General features: G+C 42.5%; 1 long non-coding RNA gene across 1 annotated transcript; it reads right to left on the bottom strand.

Moving 5' to 3' along the window:
* Positions 1 to 588: 588 nt before the first annotated feature.
* Positions 589 to 14,775, bottom strand: LOC117999968. Its single transcript, XR_004676357.1, has 3 exons — positions 14,746 to 14,775; positions 1,433 to 1,558; positions 589 to 773 (listed from the first exon to the last, which is right to left on the bottom strand). It is a non-coding gene; the product is annotated as an uncharacterized LOC117999968 (long non-coding RNA).
* Between the last annotated feature and the right edge of the window lie 1,106 nt (positions 14,776 to 15,881).

Below are 15,881 nucleotides of genomic sequence, written 5' to 3'. Positions count from 1 at the left end.
TTTCTGGAATGCAAACAGCAAACACTGGAAGCAAAATCAGCCAATCAATCAATCAATCAGTCAATCAATCATATCCCCTTCAATCAGACACATTGTGTTGGTGATCTGAAGAACTGGTTACATCCTTCTGGAGATTTACAATTCATTTGGGAATACTCATTCAGTTAACAAATATTTATTGATAAGATGATGGTTAGCTGTCAAACCATCATTACTATTGAATTTCAGGAGAAGGACCTCTAGCTGTAGAGGTCAGGGGAGTTTCCTCTAGAGAGATGAGGTTGGAATGAGGCCCTGACGCTTGGGAAGTCGTTTAACTATATGAAACTGTGGGTTGGGAGGGCAGGGAGCACCAGCTAGAGAGGGCAAGCAGTTTTACAGAAGATTCCAGGGAAATAAACTTGGAATGGTGGCTGAGGGCCAGGTTATGCAGGCCCTTGGATTCCTGGCTACAAATTTAGAGGGGATTTTGTAAGTCTTGGGATCTCTTGGGAGGTTTACAGCATGAGGGGGAGGAATTGATGGCCAGGTTTTTGAATTTAAGTGATTGATGATCAGGCTCAGTAATCCCCCCCCCCCCACATACACACACTTTATAAGTTACTAGTCACTAATATAGAGGAACCATTGGAAAAATACTAAAGAACTCAGGTGCAGGCAGAGCAGAATGTGCAGTTACCTTCCATTTGCTTTTGACCCATATTGCCTAAGAGTTCACACACTGGGAATACCTCCTGGAGGGCTCAGGGACCGCTGGTGGCTGTGACCGCCATCTAGGAAAGTGGGTGCCATGTACTCGGAATCACTGGTCATTGTGATTCTGTGATAAAATCAGCTAGATGAGGAAGCAGTACTTAATCTCATTTTGGCTCAGTTTGGTTTTTAATCACAAGAGTGGGCATTGCGTGAGAGCCCCGCACTTGACCTCAGAGGGCCCGTTTGACCCAACCTCTGCTCCCTTCTTATCACCATAGGACCTTAGAAAAGACATAACTGCTCCAAGAGTCCTCTCCCTCATGTGTAAAACAAGGACAGCAACACCTTCCTTACAGGATTTGATGAGAACTTATGTGCCAGTGGTATGAAACACCACGGGGAGGAAGCTTCTGAAAAATTCATGTTTTGCATCCTTGGAATGCCTCAAGCTTTTGGATCCAGTTCTGATGTTAAATATCGGGACCTGCTCCAGGGGTGAGGTTGGATGGGGTAGGCCCCCAGACCCACTCAGTACTCAGCAGAGCGCCCTGCATGTCAGACTTGGTGGACAGAAACTCGCAAAACCATCGCAAAGGGTCAGATTCCCCCTCTCCTAGGCCAAGTCACTGATAAGAGTTTTTTATTTTTTTTAATTATGCACCAGATGAAACTTTCTAACAGGGAGGATGGGCTTCACCGTTCTCATCTAGCCACGGGGAGCAGAAGAATCACTTACCTCCTTTCCTAGCCTGAGGCTCTGACCGGCACCTGTCCCCCAGCACAATCACGGTTCAGAGGAAGGTCTAACGAGCTCTTTAGTTTCTAGTGTGAGATTTGAAGAGTGATTTGTAGGATGTTCCCTCTGGAAAGCAAAGAATAATCCAGAGCACTAATTTAATTCTTATATCCAGGATGTCCTGCTGAAGTATCTTATTTGGTACATTAATGGAAGCCTTTGACTCTCTGGGCACTGCTCTGGAAATGGTGTGGCAAAAATGGAACATTGGAAGGACTGCTCAGCATCTCTCCCCCTTTTGCCATTTATATACAAGTCCATATTAGGCAATAAGAAAAACGTCTCTGAGCAATTTCATCTACTGTGATTTGAAAGGAGCCACACCCTCCTCTCAGGACTTCCCTCTCCACACACAAAGCTTTTTCCTTTTGAAAATGAGATTTTCGTTCTATTTATAGAAAAAAATGTGTGCTCCTTTCCCAAACAAGAGTGCAAGATCAAATCCATTTCACCTCACGTCAAAGCCAACTCTTTCTTCTGAATGGCAACATAAATTTACATGAAACTGGTGATTTTTGCTAGTGAATCATGTTCTAGAACAAGGGCAGAACTAACAGATTGCTTTCATTTATCTGAGGGCATGGCCAGATGGATGCTCACACAAAGGAAAGTAAATACACAAAGGAAGAAGATATAAAGAAAGGAGAAACCAGTGTGCTTTAAGTACAATGTTCAGAAATTGTTTTATATAGTCATTTCTACATGCTAAATACAGGTATCAGTATTTAACACAACAACCCTGTAAGACAAGTATTATTATTATTATTAAAATTTTATTTATTTTAGAGAGTGCACATGCACTTGAGTGGGGGAGGGGCAGAGGAAGAGGGAGAGTCTCAAGCAGACTCCCCACTGAGTGCAGAGCCCAGTGCGGGGCTTGATCCCATGACCCTGAGATCATGACCTGAGCAAAACCAAAAGTCAGCCACTCAACTGACTGAACCACCCAGGCACCCAAGATAAGTATTATTATTATCATCCCTCTTGTAAGATAAGGAAGCCTCAAACAGAATGGTTAAATAACTTGCTTAAGGTCACACACTGAATGCTACTCCCTGGTAAAGAGACTACTTTGCCAGATCCATTTCTGGAGGGGCTTCTTTTCCTCTTCCCTGCATACCCTGGGACCCTGGGCCTGAGGGTTGGAGAGGTGTTCTCATGTCTCCCAATTACTTCTTCAAGATCATTGTTCCTCTTTCCTTAAAAGCTCTGAGCTTTGATGCACATGTTATCAGAGGCTATTAAAGATTCCCCTTTGTTGGGGAACCCTCCTACACTGTTGGTGGGAATGCAAGCTGGTGCAGCCACTCTGGAAAACTGTATGGAGATTCCTCAAAAAGTTGAAAATAGAGCTACCATATGATCCAGCAATTGCACTACTGGGTATTTACCCCAAAGATACAAAAGTAGGGATCCAAAGGGGTACGTGCACCCCGATGTTTATAGCAGCAATGTCCACAATAGCCAAACTGTGGAAAGAGCCAAGATGTCCATCGACAGATGAATGGATAAAGAAGATGTGGTATATATATACAATGGAATATTATGCAGCCATCAAAAGGAATGAGATCTTGCCATTTGCAACGATGTGGATGGAACTGGAGGGTATTATGTTGAGTGAAATAAGTCAAACAGAGAAAGACATGTATCATATGATCTCACTGATATGAGGAATTCTTAATCGCAGGAATCAAACTGAGGGTTGTTGGAGTGGGGGGTGGGGTGGGAGGGATGGGGTGACTGGGTGATAGACACTGGGGAGAGTGTGTGCTCTGGTGAGCGCTGTGAATTGTGCAAGACTGTTGAATCTCAGATCTGTACCTCTGAAACAAATAATGCAATATATGCTAAGAAAAAAAAAAAAGAAGAAGAAGAAGGTAGCGGGAGGGGAAGAATGAAGCGGGGGAAATCGGAGGGGTAGACGAACCATGAGAGATGATGGACTCTGAAAAACAAACAGGGTTCTAGAGGGGAAGGGGGTGGGAGGATGGGTTAGCCTGGTGGTGGGTATTGAGGAGGGCACATTCTGCATGGAGCACTGGGTGTTGTGCACAAACAATGAATCATGGAACACTTCATCTAGAACTAATGATGTAATGTATGGGGATTAACATAAGAATAAAAAATTAAAAAAAAAAAAAAGATTCCCCTTTGTTGACTCAACTGTAGTCATGGAGGTCTTAAAGATTTTTGTTCCCAGTGACTCTTTTCCAAATTCATGGTAGTCTCAAAACCCATGGAGACAACCTTGCCAGTAACCTGTCAGCACCTCAGCAGCCTCTCCTCAGTGATCTTGTCCTTCCACCCTACCTGTGTCAGAGGCCAGCTCGCTGCTTCCCAAATCTGCTTCCTCTCCTTCCTGAGTGGACTACGTTTGCTCTCTTCCTTCACCGTTCAGTGTGGTATCATCACTGAGCTTGGCACAAAGCCATAGGGGAAACTGCCCTTTCTCCCTCTCATTATCTGCTGGCTGGATGGAGAGGATCCAATGGAGAATTCCAAGGTCCTTAGAACAGCACCGTCCAGCAGAAATGTAATGTGGGCCACATACGTAATTTTAAACTTTCTGATAGTTGCTGGAAAAAATGCAGTAAGAAACCCGTGAAGTTCATTTTAATAATATTTAACCCAATGTATCAAAAATATTATCATTTCAACATGGAATAATATAAAAATTATAATGAGGTGCAACACGGAAGTTAGGGGTGCTGACCCCCACCCAGTTGAAAATCCATGCATAACTTTTGACTCCCCCAAAACTTAACTACTAATAGCCTACTGTTGACTAGAAGCCTTACTGATGACATGGTCAATTAACACATATTTTGTAGTTATATGTATTATATGTTCTTTCAATAAAGTAAGCTAGTATAAGAATGTTACGAAGAAAGTCGTAAGAAAGAGAAACTACATTTACAGTACTATACTGTGAAAAATTCATGTATGAGTGAATCCACACAATTCAAACTGGCGTTGCTCAAGGGTCAACTGTATTTTATAGTCTTTCTTTATACTAAGGCCCTGAAATCTAATGTGTAATTTATACTTTAGCACATATCAATTCGGATGCTAAGTTTTCATCAAAAATACTTGATCTCTATGTACAATAGCTTCCCCCCCTTATCTGCGATTTTGCCTTCCATGGTTTCAGGTACCCAAGGTCAATCAGGCCAAGAAGCAGATGATCCTCCTTCTGAGGAATCATTAGGTCAGTGGTAGACTATGCTACACCACAATGCCTACATCATTTGCCTTGCTTCGTCTCATCAGATAGGCATTTTAACATCTCATTTCAACACAAGAAGGGCAAATACAATAAGATATTTTGGGAGAGAGAGACCATATTCATATTCACATAAATCTTATTACAGTATATTGCTATAATTCTTATATGTTATTGATAGTTCTTGTTTTTAATCTCTTACTGTGCCTACTTTATAAATTAAGCTTTATCATAGGTATGTATGTAGAAGACAAATTTGACACTAACTGCAGTTTCAGGCATCTACTGGGGATCTTGGAATGCACCCCCCACAGATGAGGGGTACTACTGTAATTTCATAAAGCAGATGCACATACTGAAATTGTTCCAAGCATTCTTTCACAATTTTAAATTAATTAAGCATCAATAATATCTTAAATTTAGTTTCTTAGTTGCACAAGTCACATTTCAAAAGCTCAGTATTGGCAAGTGTGGCCTGAGAGTTTGAGCTGCCATGGAAAGAGACTACAGGGAGTCAACTCTCACCCCCGCCCCACCAACAAGCATGAGATTGTGGGTGAGAGCAAGCAGTAAACCTTATGTGTTGAGCCACTAAGATTTAGGGGTTGTTTTTGTTACAGCAGCTAGCCTGACCAATACGCCAACCTCAGTCACCCACCCTGTTTAGTCATTATTATTACCAATAGTTCTGGCTCCTCCATAACCTCCATTTCAATTTTCCTCCTCTCCTCGTTTGCTAAATTTTCAGCTACTTTCCTCTAATATTGAAACTCTACCAATCTGTCAGCCTCACTTTCCTCCTAACCCATGGACTCTCATCCTCTGATTTTTACTCCCTTGTATATATGTTCACCTCCCTTGTCCCTGCTTCTTTCCACCGTACTTTCCTAGCAAAACCCCTGCTGGGATGGAGTCCACCTCCCTGCCTGCATTTAGTGAATGTGGACACACAGAACCATGCTGACTTGCCACACTTATTTATTTTTATTAAAAAAATTTATTTTAGAGAAAGAGAGAGAGAGGGGAAGAGAGCATGGGTGGGGGGCAGAGGGAGAGGGAGAGAGAGAATCCCAAGGAGGCTCCACGCCCAGCACAGAGTCCGATGCAGGGCTTGATCCCACGACCCTGAAATCCTGACCTGAACTGAAACCAAGAGCCAGATGCTTCGCCAACTGAGCCACCCAGTCACCCCTACTTTAAAAATATTTTTAATTGAAATATAATTAACACACAGTGTTATACTAGTTTCCTGTGTACAATATAATGATTCAACAATTTTATACATGACTCAGTGCTCATCACAGTAAGGGTACTCTTAATCCCCTTCACTTATTTCACCCATCCCCCTCGCCTCCCTTTAAATTCGTGGCCAAATACATCAATTGGGTTTTTAGTAATGCTGGGAGTCCCCCAACATTTCCTTCTTAGATTGGTCTTTCCCAATTTTTCTTCTCTTTAGCCCTCCACTTTCCTGCCTCTTCTCTTTGTCAGCTTCTGACCCACTTCCTCTTTCCAGTGAGAAAATAGCAGCAATCAAAAGAGCAGTTCCATGCACTTCTACCACACCAACCACCCTATGCCCTGGGATCCTATCCCCTCTTACTTCTGACCCAATCTTCCAGCAATGGTCTCCTCTATCCTGCACCATTTTGTTCTTCTTTTAGAGTTGTTTAAAAAAAATATATATATATATATGTCTACTTAATAATACAGTAAAGAACACTGATCTTAAATGCGTTGTTTGGCAAATGTTTGCATATGTATATACCTGTGTTACTATGATCCAGAACATTTCCAGCACTCTTGACATCTCCACCAGGCCTTATCCAAGGAAGTACCCCCTCAAGTGTACCCACCATTCCAACTTCTACCCGCCATTATCACTCTATATCAGGGATGCAAAGAAAACGTCATATAAATGAAACATGACAGAATGTATTCTTTTGTGTCTGACATTTCATTTAGCAGTATGTCTGTGAGATTCACTCCCTGTAGTAGCAGTAGTTCATTCTCATTTATTGCTGTGCAGTCTTCATTGTATGAGTATACAACAATTTATTTACCTATTTTACTGATTATGGCAGATTTAAGATGGCTGCAACTTCTTTGATATTTCTCCCACTGAGGGTAAGTTCTGTGTCTCCTTGATGGGGCTGGCCTGTGTCTGCCCTGACCAATAGAACCTGATGGAGATGAGCCTATGCTAATTCCAGGCCTAGCTTTTAGAAGGTTGGGCAGTTTCTGCTTCCTCTTGGAGCCTGGAACCACCATGTAAGAAGATTATTCGGAAGGTGCCATGCTGCAAGGAAGCCCCAGCTGGCCATGTGAGGAGGCTGGGGGTAGAAAACGAGAGATGCTCTGCCAGTCCCTATACATTCAGGTCATCCCAGTGAGTTCCTCAGAGACCATAGAGCAATGATGAGCTGTCTCTGCTGTGCACGGTCTGATTTCCTGACCCACAAACCATAAGATATAATCATACCGATACATTCTCAGTTTAAACCTCTAAGTTTTAGAATTGTGTGTTATACAACAATTGATAGCCAGAAAACTGCTGGTCGATATGTGGGGTGTTTTAGTGTTTGGCTATTGTGAATAAAGTGGCTGTGAACATTCTTGTGTCTTTCGGTGGAGGTAAGCCCCTGTTTATCTGGGGTATATGTACCATCATCAGCTTTTCCCTCTCGTGCGTTGTTTCCACCAATATGCAAGCATGCCATCATGCCTCTCATTTAAAAAAATTTTTTTTCCTTGACCCCAGTCCCATCTCTTTGCTCCCCATTTATAGCAGAACTTCTTGAATTATCTGTGTTTTGTCTTTACTTCCTCTCCTCCTCTTTTGAGTCCACCCCAGCCAAGCTTTTATCTCCTCTACTCTGCAGAAATAGTGCCTGCCAATGTCCCCAGGGCCTTTATGTTTCCAGATCCACTGGGCATTTCTCAGTCCTCATTCTTACCAGACTTTTGCAGCAGTATGATACACAGGATCCCTCTCTCCTTTTTCCAGCACTTCCTTTGTTTGACTCAGTTCTCCTTCTAATTTGCGGGCCTTTCCTCCTCAGCCTCGTCATTCTGAATCTCTAACAGTTGACATATCCCAGTACTCTGAACATACTCAGTAGGTGTTCACTTCCAATCTCAAGGCTTTAAATACCATCTACTGGTGCTGACTTCCAAATTTCTATCTCCAGCCTGGACTTCTGCCTTGACCTGTATTAAGTTGCCCACTCCTATGGCTTCATTCCTTACCTCTCTTCTTGTCACCTTACTACTATACTCTAGCTTTACTGGTCTCTTGCTTTCTCAGGAACTCCCAAGCTCAATTGCATTTAGAGCCTTTGGCCTTGCTATTTCCTCTCTCTGGAATGTTCTTTCCCAGATCTGTGCATGGCCGGCTCCTTATCATTCAGAACCAAATGAGTGAATAAGTGAATGAATAAATTATTTGAAAGTTATATGTTTTTATAAATACAATAGTTTTATTTTACTACCATATATCTTTTTTTTTTTTTTTTTTACTAGCTTATACCTTGAATATAAAGATGAAAAGCGTGGCTTCAATCTAGTAACTCCTTAGGGGATTTTTGGTCTTCAAGACCTCAAATAGCTAGGTTGATGAACATTTTCCATTTTAGGGTGGTTTGCTTTTTTTTTAATTAAAAAAAATTTTTTTTAAATAAACCCTACACCCAACGTGGAGCTCAAACCCACAACCTGGAAATCAAGAGTCACATGCTCCATGAACTAAGCCAGCCAGGTGCCCGTAGGGAGTTTACTTTAAATCAGAAATATAGGAGCTAGAATATTTAATCTGAATATCACTAGATTTCATATTCTCTATTTTCTTATTTATAAAAGGAATGTAACTTGGAATTTTCTACTAGTCTTGTCAAAGTATCAAGTTAACATACTCAATCTTATTTGGATACTGCCCATCAGGCAGCTGTGTGTGTGTGTGTGTGTGTGTGTGTGTGTGTGTGTAGAAAGGACCACTTGGGGCTCAGTATCAAGTATTTCACTCTATGGCTTGGTATAGTCAACAAACTTCCTTATAATTCCACTAAATTTGGAGGAAGCCCGAGGGAAGAACAAGACCTAAAGATCAATTAGCTGTTTCATTAAAGAGTCTTTGCTTGCCTTAGAAGTGGAAGTCATCCAGCCTTTAGAGTGCACCTGGGTGGCTCAGTTGGTTAAGCGGCTGCCTTCGGCTCAGGTCATGATCCTGGAGTCCCGGGATCGAGTCCCGTGTCGGGCTCCCTGCTCAGCGGGGAGCCTGCTTCTCCCTCTGACCCTCCCCCCTCTCCTGCTCTCTCTCTCTCATTCTCTCTCTCAAATAAATGAATAAAATCTTAAAAAAAAAAAAAAATAGAGTGCGAAGTGGATTCCTCTGTAGCTCCAGGGAAGGTGGAAGCTTACCAGGCTGCCATTTAGCTAGCATGGTAGTTTGTGCGTGAGTGGAGGCAGCTGTGCTCCCACATCCTCTAAGGAGACTTGGGATGTTCTTAGTGAGATATTTAATACAACACAGAGATAGAAAGAATAACACAGCAAATGCTCATGTATCTACCATCCCTTATTCATGCATCCCTTATTAGTGAAGTCCCTTGTGTCCCACTCCCAGTGAACAAAGTGTAGGATAGGACGTTCTTCCATCGATCAGTGAACATGGCTAATTAAAACCAAATTAACAACGAAAAGATTCAATGTACCATATCTCCATAAATATTAGCTGGGTGGGAAAGGACATCAGAACCTTGAAGGGGTATTTAGAAGAGAAGATTAAGGTGAATCATGATGGCAGGGGTGCAAATATTTGGAGTGCTGTTATATGAAGAGTGAGTGGATTTCTGCACTATTACAGTGTCTAGCCCAACTCTACGCAGGGCTAGTTGTTGGAAGCAGTCCAATAGCAGCATGCCTGCCCTAACATACAGGCAACTTCCAGACTGTTTTTTTTTTCTTCAGGCCCCAGACCATTTGACTCATTTTCTATTTGGGGCCTAGAAGCTGGCTCTCAAACCTGACCCTTAGTCCAACCTGTGGCCTAGCTCCTTTTTTCTTTATCATGATTGTATTTCCCCTCTTGGAATGCTGCCTCTAGCCCTCTGGGTAAATACACTGCCAGGTTTGCCAGGATTCACCAATTGGACCTGGACTCAGAAGAGAAACTAGGGCCAGAGACTTCAAGTTGCAGGTGGGTAGGTTTCAGCTCCCTGAAGTGAAGGAGGCTCCCTTGGAAAGCAGGGGCCCTGTCCCTGGGCATGTGCAAGAAGTGGCTGAAGGGCCACCTCTCTGAGTGGAGCAGAAGGAACTCCTCTACCATGAGGGGGTTGAAGGCCGTCACCTCAAAAATCTCCAAAGGGCCACAGAACTGATGCTACAAAGTGGTCTAGGACCAGCCAAAGATATGACTCTTCATGTTGATGTACATTTTGTATTTTAGAAAATAGTGATGGTGTTCCAGATTTAACCATTTTGAGCCTGTTTCTTCAGCTGTAAAAATCAGGAAAATAAAACTACTGCAGGGATTGTTGTGAGAATGAAGAGGTGTTTGTTTTGTGAACTTCTCTTTGAAACTGTCAATGTGAACTGTTGACGGTGGTTACCTCCGAGGAGTGACCTTGACTAATGATGTGAGAGTGGTGCTTTCACTTTAAATTTTTTTGATGACTATGCATTACTTTCATAGTAAAAAAAATAAATAAAGATTTTAAAATATTATATATAACATATACTGATTCTGTAATTTCATATGAATCCATAGATATATTTCTATGAAGACGTATATCTTTTCAGTCTTTTTCCCCTTTGGGAGGACACTTAACTATCATGTTATCATATGAGTTAACATCACCCCATGCTATTAAACATTCTTTGATGATATTTCTTTTTTTTTAAAAGATTTTATTTATTTATTTGAGAGAGAGAGAGAATGAGAGAGAGCACATGAGAGGGGGGAGGGTCAGAGGGAGAAGCAGACCCCCTGCCAAGCAGGGAACCCGATGCAGGACTCGATCCAGGGACTCCAGGATCATGACCTGAGCCGAAGGCAGTCGCTTAACCAACTGAGCCACCCAGGCGCCCATTCTTTGATGATATTTCTATAAGGATGAAAAGAGATTTATTTAACTGGTTCCTTATTGTGGCTGTGGGGGTTGTCTGGAGTTTTTCCATATTATACACAATACTGGGATGAATATTCTCGTGTCTATTTCTGATTATTCCCTTAGGACGTCTTCCTAGATGTAGAATTGCTAGGTCAAAGGGAAAGCACATTTTCCAGCTTCTGATTCTTATTACCAAATAGTCCTTCAGAAAGATGGCACCAATTATGTTTCTGCCAGCATTGTATTGTCAAAAAAATTTAAGTTCAACACACTAAAACAATGGAAATCCAAAATAAATCACAGCAGCTGGATGGTGTCTCTTTCTGATGACCCAGGAAACTGTGAGTTGGGGACAGAGATTCATGGGCTCGTTCATGGCCTGTAGAAAAGTCTTACTCTACTCAAGCCTTGTCCTCTGTAAACTATACCAAGCCCTCCATATTTGATCTACCCAGTAAGAAGCCCATGTGGTCAGATACACCTTCTCCATTGTGGTGGAGTTCACTCAGGCACCTCTTGGAGTAAGAAGGAAAGGAGACCCTCCCTCTAGTTCACATAGGCCCACTTTCTCTGAGCAGGTTGATGGAGCGAGCTGATGGCCCAGATAGCCCAAACAGCCTCTCGCATGGTCTGCAGCTTGAAGGAGCCCTTTGCTGCTGGTCTCACTGTCCTTCCCCCCAAATTATCTGAAAACTGGCTGTAGAGCATGCCCTGCATGGGAGCAGAAGCCCAGACAGCAGGAAGCTCAGCCACTTCTCCCTTGCCCTGGCCTTATGCAGAAGTGGAATCACCTCTCTGCTTGAGAGCTTTAAGAACCTAGGCCCAGCCTTACTAGCAATACCAATAAGATCAGCACTTTCTCCTCTACTTCCCCCCAAGACCTGGAGGAAATGAATAAGAATTCTTTTCATGTTTTTAAGTATTTTGTTGTTGTTGTTGCTATTGTTATCAGAAGTCACATCTAAAGCAGAAAGGAAGGGAGGCCTCCGGAAAGTCTCTGACCTCCCATTTCTTTAATAGCTTTTGGTTTCCAGCTTGTACTGTTATGTGTTAACATTTCCAAGCTAAACAGCAGGCAAAGTGGTAGGGGTGGGGTAGTGTGTTTTAGGGAAAAATTATTACTTCTGGACAGTGGAGAGATGGAACACACCTGTGGATTAGAGAAAAAGGCCACTAGACTCAATACACTAGGGGTCTTTGAAGCATCATTATTCATCATAGCCCCAAACTGGAGGGATCCCCATATCTGTCTGCAGTAGAAGTGAAAAGTAAATTGTAATATATACATAAACACACATATATACATGTAATATATACATAAACACATATATACACGTACATATATGAAACAATGGAAATCTAAAATAAACCACAGCAGCTGGATGGTATATATGGTTTCTCCTGCAATGGAATACTATACAGCAATGAAAAAGGACAAGCTGCTTTCACATAGAACATGGGTGCCTCTCAAAACATAATGTTGGGTGAAAGAAGCCTGACACAGAAGAATACATATTGTCTGACCCCATTTACATAAAGTTCAACAATAGGCAAGATGTAACTATAGTGTTTGGGGATGCCTACTGGGTGGTTCATTATCAAGAAAAGTAAAGAAGTGGGTGCCTGGGTGGCTCAGTTGGTTAAGCGACTGCCTTCAGCTCAGGTCATGATCTCAGGGTCCTGGGATCGAGTCCCTCATCGGGCTCCCTGCTCAGCAGGGAGTCTGCTTCTCCCTCTGACCCTCCTCCCTCTCATGCTCTCTGTCTCTCATTCTCTCTCTCGCAAATAAAGTCTTAAAAAAAAAAAAATTAAAAAAAAAAAAAAGAAAAGTAAAGAAGTGATTTCTATGAAAGAGCGGTGGTTAACTCTGGCAAGAGAGAGTGGGAGCTGTGTTTAGAAAAGGGCATGATGGGGGCTTCTGGGTGCTGGTGATAAGCTATTTCTTGACCTGGGGGCTATTTACGTGGGTTTTTACTTTATAATAATTCTTATGTTTTATGCATTGTTAGGTATGTGTTGTTAAAGAACAAAATTCAGCTGAGTATATTTGAAGATCTAATTGGCTTTATTAAGTGATTCATGAATCAGGCAGCACCCCAGGCAGCAAATAGAGGGGAGCTTCAAAGGGTTGTACGAAAAAGAAGGTTTTTATAGGCAGGAGGATGGGGCAAGGAAGTTATTAGCAAAAGAAAAGGAGGAATTGTTTCTGCAAAGGTCACTTTCCCTTGGTGGAGGGTGGGGTGGGGAAGGACAGAGGGTCTTATCATGCAGGTTACCTCATCTCTATTTGGGAGGTTGTGGGGGGGACCCATGTGACAGATTGCCTTACTGGGACTGACTGGAAAATTTCTGACTGGTGAAGCCTACATTTCTGGGGGAGGTTGAAAGTGCAATTTGGGTAAGTATTAAGTCCAGGTTTGGTGACTTGGCCTAGCATAAGTGACTGCATCTTGGGCCTGTGGTTTTCTTTTTAACAATGTGTTGTTTTTCACAGTTTAAAAATTGTGCCTGCGTTTTTACAAAGATTGAGGTCAGTATTTTTTGGAGTCAGTCGCTAGTGGATGCAAACATTACGTATCTTCAGTGTGTGATGTATATCTATGATGTATATTGAGGACCTCTCTGAGCCTGCACCTTGTCAGGCCAGTCTGGTGGAGAACCAGTGAGACCATGTAACTTGGGCAAAGAAACAAGGAGACCAACCCATTTACTGAGTCTCAAAGCTGTTTACATACTTGTCTATTTAACCTTCTCAAAGACTGGGGCAGCAGGAATCACAAAAGAATCATTTCCGTTTAAAAGGTAGAGGATAATCTATTAGAAAGAAATTGGTGGGAGTCAGATAGCCTGGGGTCAAAATCTGCCCAAACTTTGGGGAGAAATAAATGAGCTAATTTGTAAGGTGCCTGACGCATGTACATAATAAATGGTAGAAATATTTTTCTCATTTAACTCAAGAAGACTCAGAGCCGAGGTTGGGTTGGGTTTGCCCAAAGTCACCTGGCTAGCAAAGGAAGGATCGGAGACTCAAACCTGGGCTGTTCCCTCTTGAGTCCATGGAACCCCCACCAGCCCCATTATGATACAAGTATTCCCTGGGAGCTCAGGGGAGGGAGCAGTTACATGGGCTAGGAGCAAAGGCATGTCGCAGAGCATGGCATTGGAGCTGACCCTTCTAGAAGAGGCATGGTAGGCAGAAAAGGGAGCGCAGACCAGCCTAGGAGGTGTGAAAATTCATAGAATCACAGGGGAATGGTAGGTGAACAGTTGAGTCACTGAACTTCTCTAAGTGTCAGGTTCCAGGAATGAAGGCAAGAAGAGGTGCCCCACTTACTCCAAAGTGTTATTCCAGGGATAGAAGGCGAGTGTATTTGAAAGTTCTTTACAAACTGTTCACCATTATGCAAATGTAAGATTGTGTGTGTGTACGAGTGTGTGTCCTAGGAAAATTTAACATTTGCCTTACGTCTGTGGGTAAAAGAGGAAATCATGACCTTACCTTTTGACCTATAGAGACTGCTCCCAAGCATGGGACATAGGAGAATAAAGGGAAATTCCTGGGAATACTAACCTAGAAGATATTTAGCACATCCAATTAAACCTAGGAGACATATATTATTTATATTATATATAAATAGAATGTTAGGCCAAGCTTTGGTGATTGCAGTTTATTGCTAATAAGTATGAATTGTTGCCATAAACTCTAGGAGGTCAGAATCTGCTTGCAGCAAATACAAATTTAAGGAGGCAAAGATCAACCCATCTTCTGGGAAAACTCTATGAACAAAAGACTAAGTTTCATTAGCAAAATCACTTACATTCTCCTGGCACTTTGTGATCCTCTGAAAATATTAATAATTAACATTTCCTCTGTGCTTACCACGTGTCAGATACTTTTATAAGTACTTTATATGATTTCTTACTGTTAATAATTAATTATAGGGGTGCCTAGGTGGCTCAGTCGGTTGAGCATCTGGGTCTTGGGTTTGGCTCAGGTCGTGATCTCTGGGTCTTGGGATCGAGCCCCACCTCGGGCTTCAAGCTGGGTGGGGAGTCCGCTTGGGATTCTCTCTCTCTCCCTCTGCCCATCCCTGCTAAAATAAATAAATAAATAAATAAATCTTTAAAAAAATAGTTAATTATAAAAACATTGTTAATCATCACAACAATCCTGTGAGATATGCTACTTTGCTGACCTCCATTTTACAGATGGGGAGACCTTAGGTAATGTGACCACAGTCACACAGCTAGTAAGAGGTGGGATTTAAACTCAGGCAGGTCTGATTCTGAGTCCACATGTTTACCCATTTCCCTCTACTGTCTTTCAGCCAGGTTAATTTATTCATGATAGTGACCATTTACAAGAAGAGACTCTTGATTATTTACTTTATCTCTTTGAAATTCAGCCTAGAGTCCACCCTTCTCAAAGTCAAACTCTCCTCATCTGCTTTGAATTCAGTGCAGCCTATGGAATGTTCGTGAGGGTCATCTGTATCTCTGAAAGGTGTTTCTGAATGTTTACCTACTTGTTCAGAGTTTTGAGTTTTAAAAAGTACAAAAACTGGCTGACCCAGGTTTAGGAACTTTGAGAAATCCTAATGAAACCGCTGAAGAGAGAGACAACGGGCAGGGTTGGAAATGAAGTGCTGTGATGAGGTAAAGATTGAGAGAAAAGTGAAGAAAGAGAACCTGGGAATGACTCAGAGCCTTCGAGCTGCCGGCCTGACCTGGCAGAAGGATGGAGGAGCTGTAATCCTGGAACAGGCACAATGTTCTGTGACGTGGGGTGTTGCAGACGGCACTGTGCACAACGACAGAAATAATAACGTTTCACTAATAACCATTAAGTTCTGCCAGGACCACCCAACAGAACACACAGATAGGGAAAGGCAATGTAGCTGGTTTGACTACCTTGTGACAAGTGAGTGTGGGGCTGGCTCTGCCAACACCCTGGAGCAAGTCAAGGGTGTCCAGGCTCTCTGTCCCCCAGCTCACAGCCCCAGATACCACAGAACCTGTCCGCCATTGCTCCTTCCTGCCATAGACAATTAAGACGCCC

This window comes from Mirounga leonina, unplaced genomic scaffold (assembly GCF_011800145.1).
Source record: "Mirounga leonina isolate KUSES-001 unplaced genomic scaffold, KU_Mleo_1.0 Mir_115, whole genome shotgun sequence".
Classification (NCBI taxonomy): Eukaryota; Metazoa; Chordata; class Mammalia; order Carnivora; family Phocidae; genus Mirounga; species Mirounga leonina.
The sequence above is the reverse complement of the archived record's forward strand: the minus strand, read 5'-3'. Positions and strand labels throughout refer to the sequence as shown.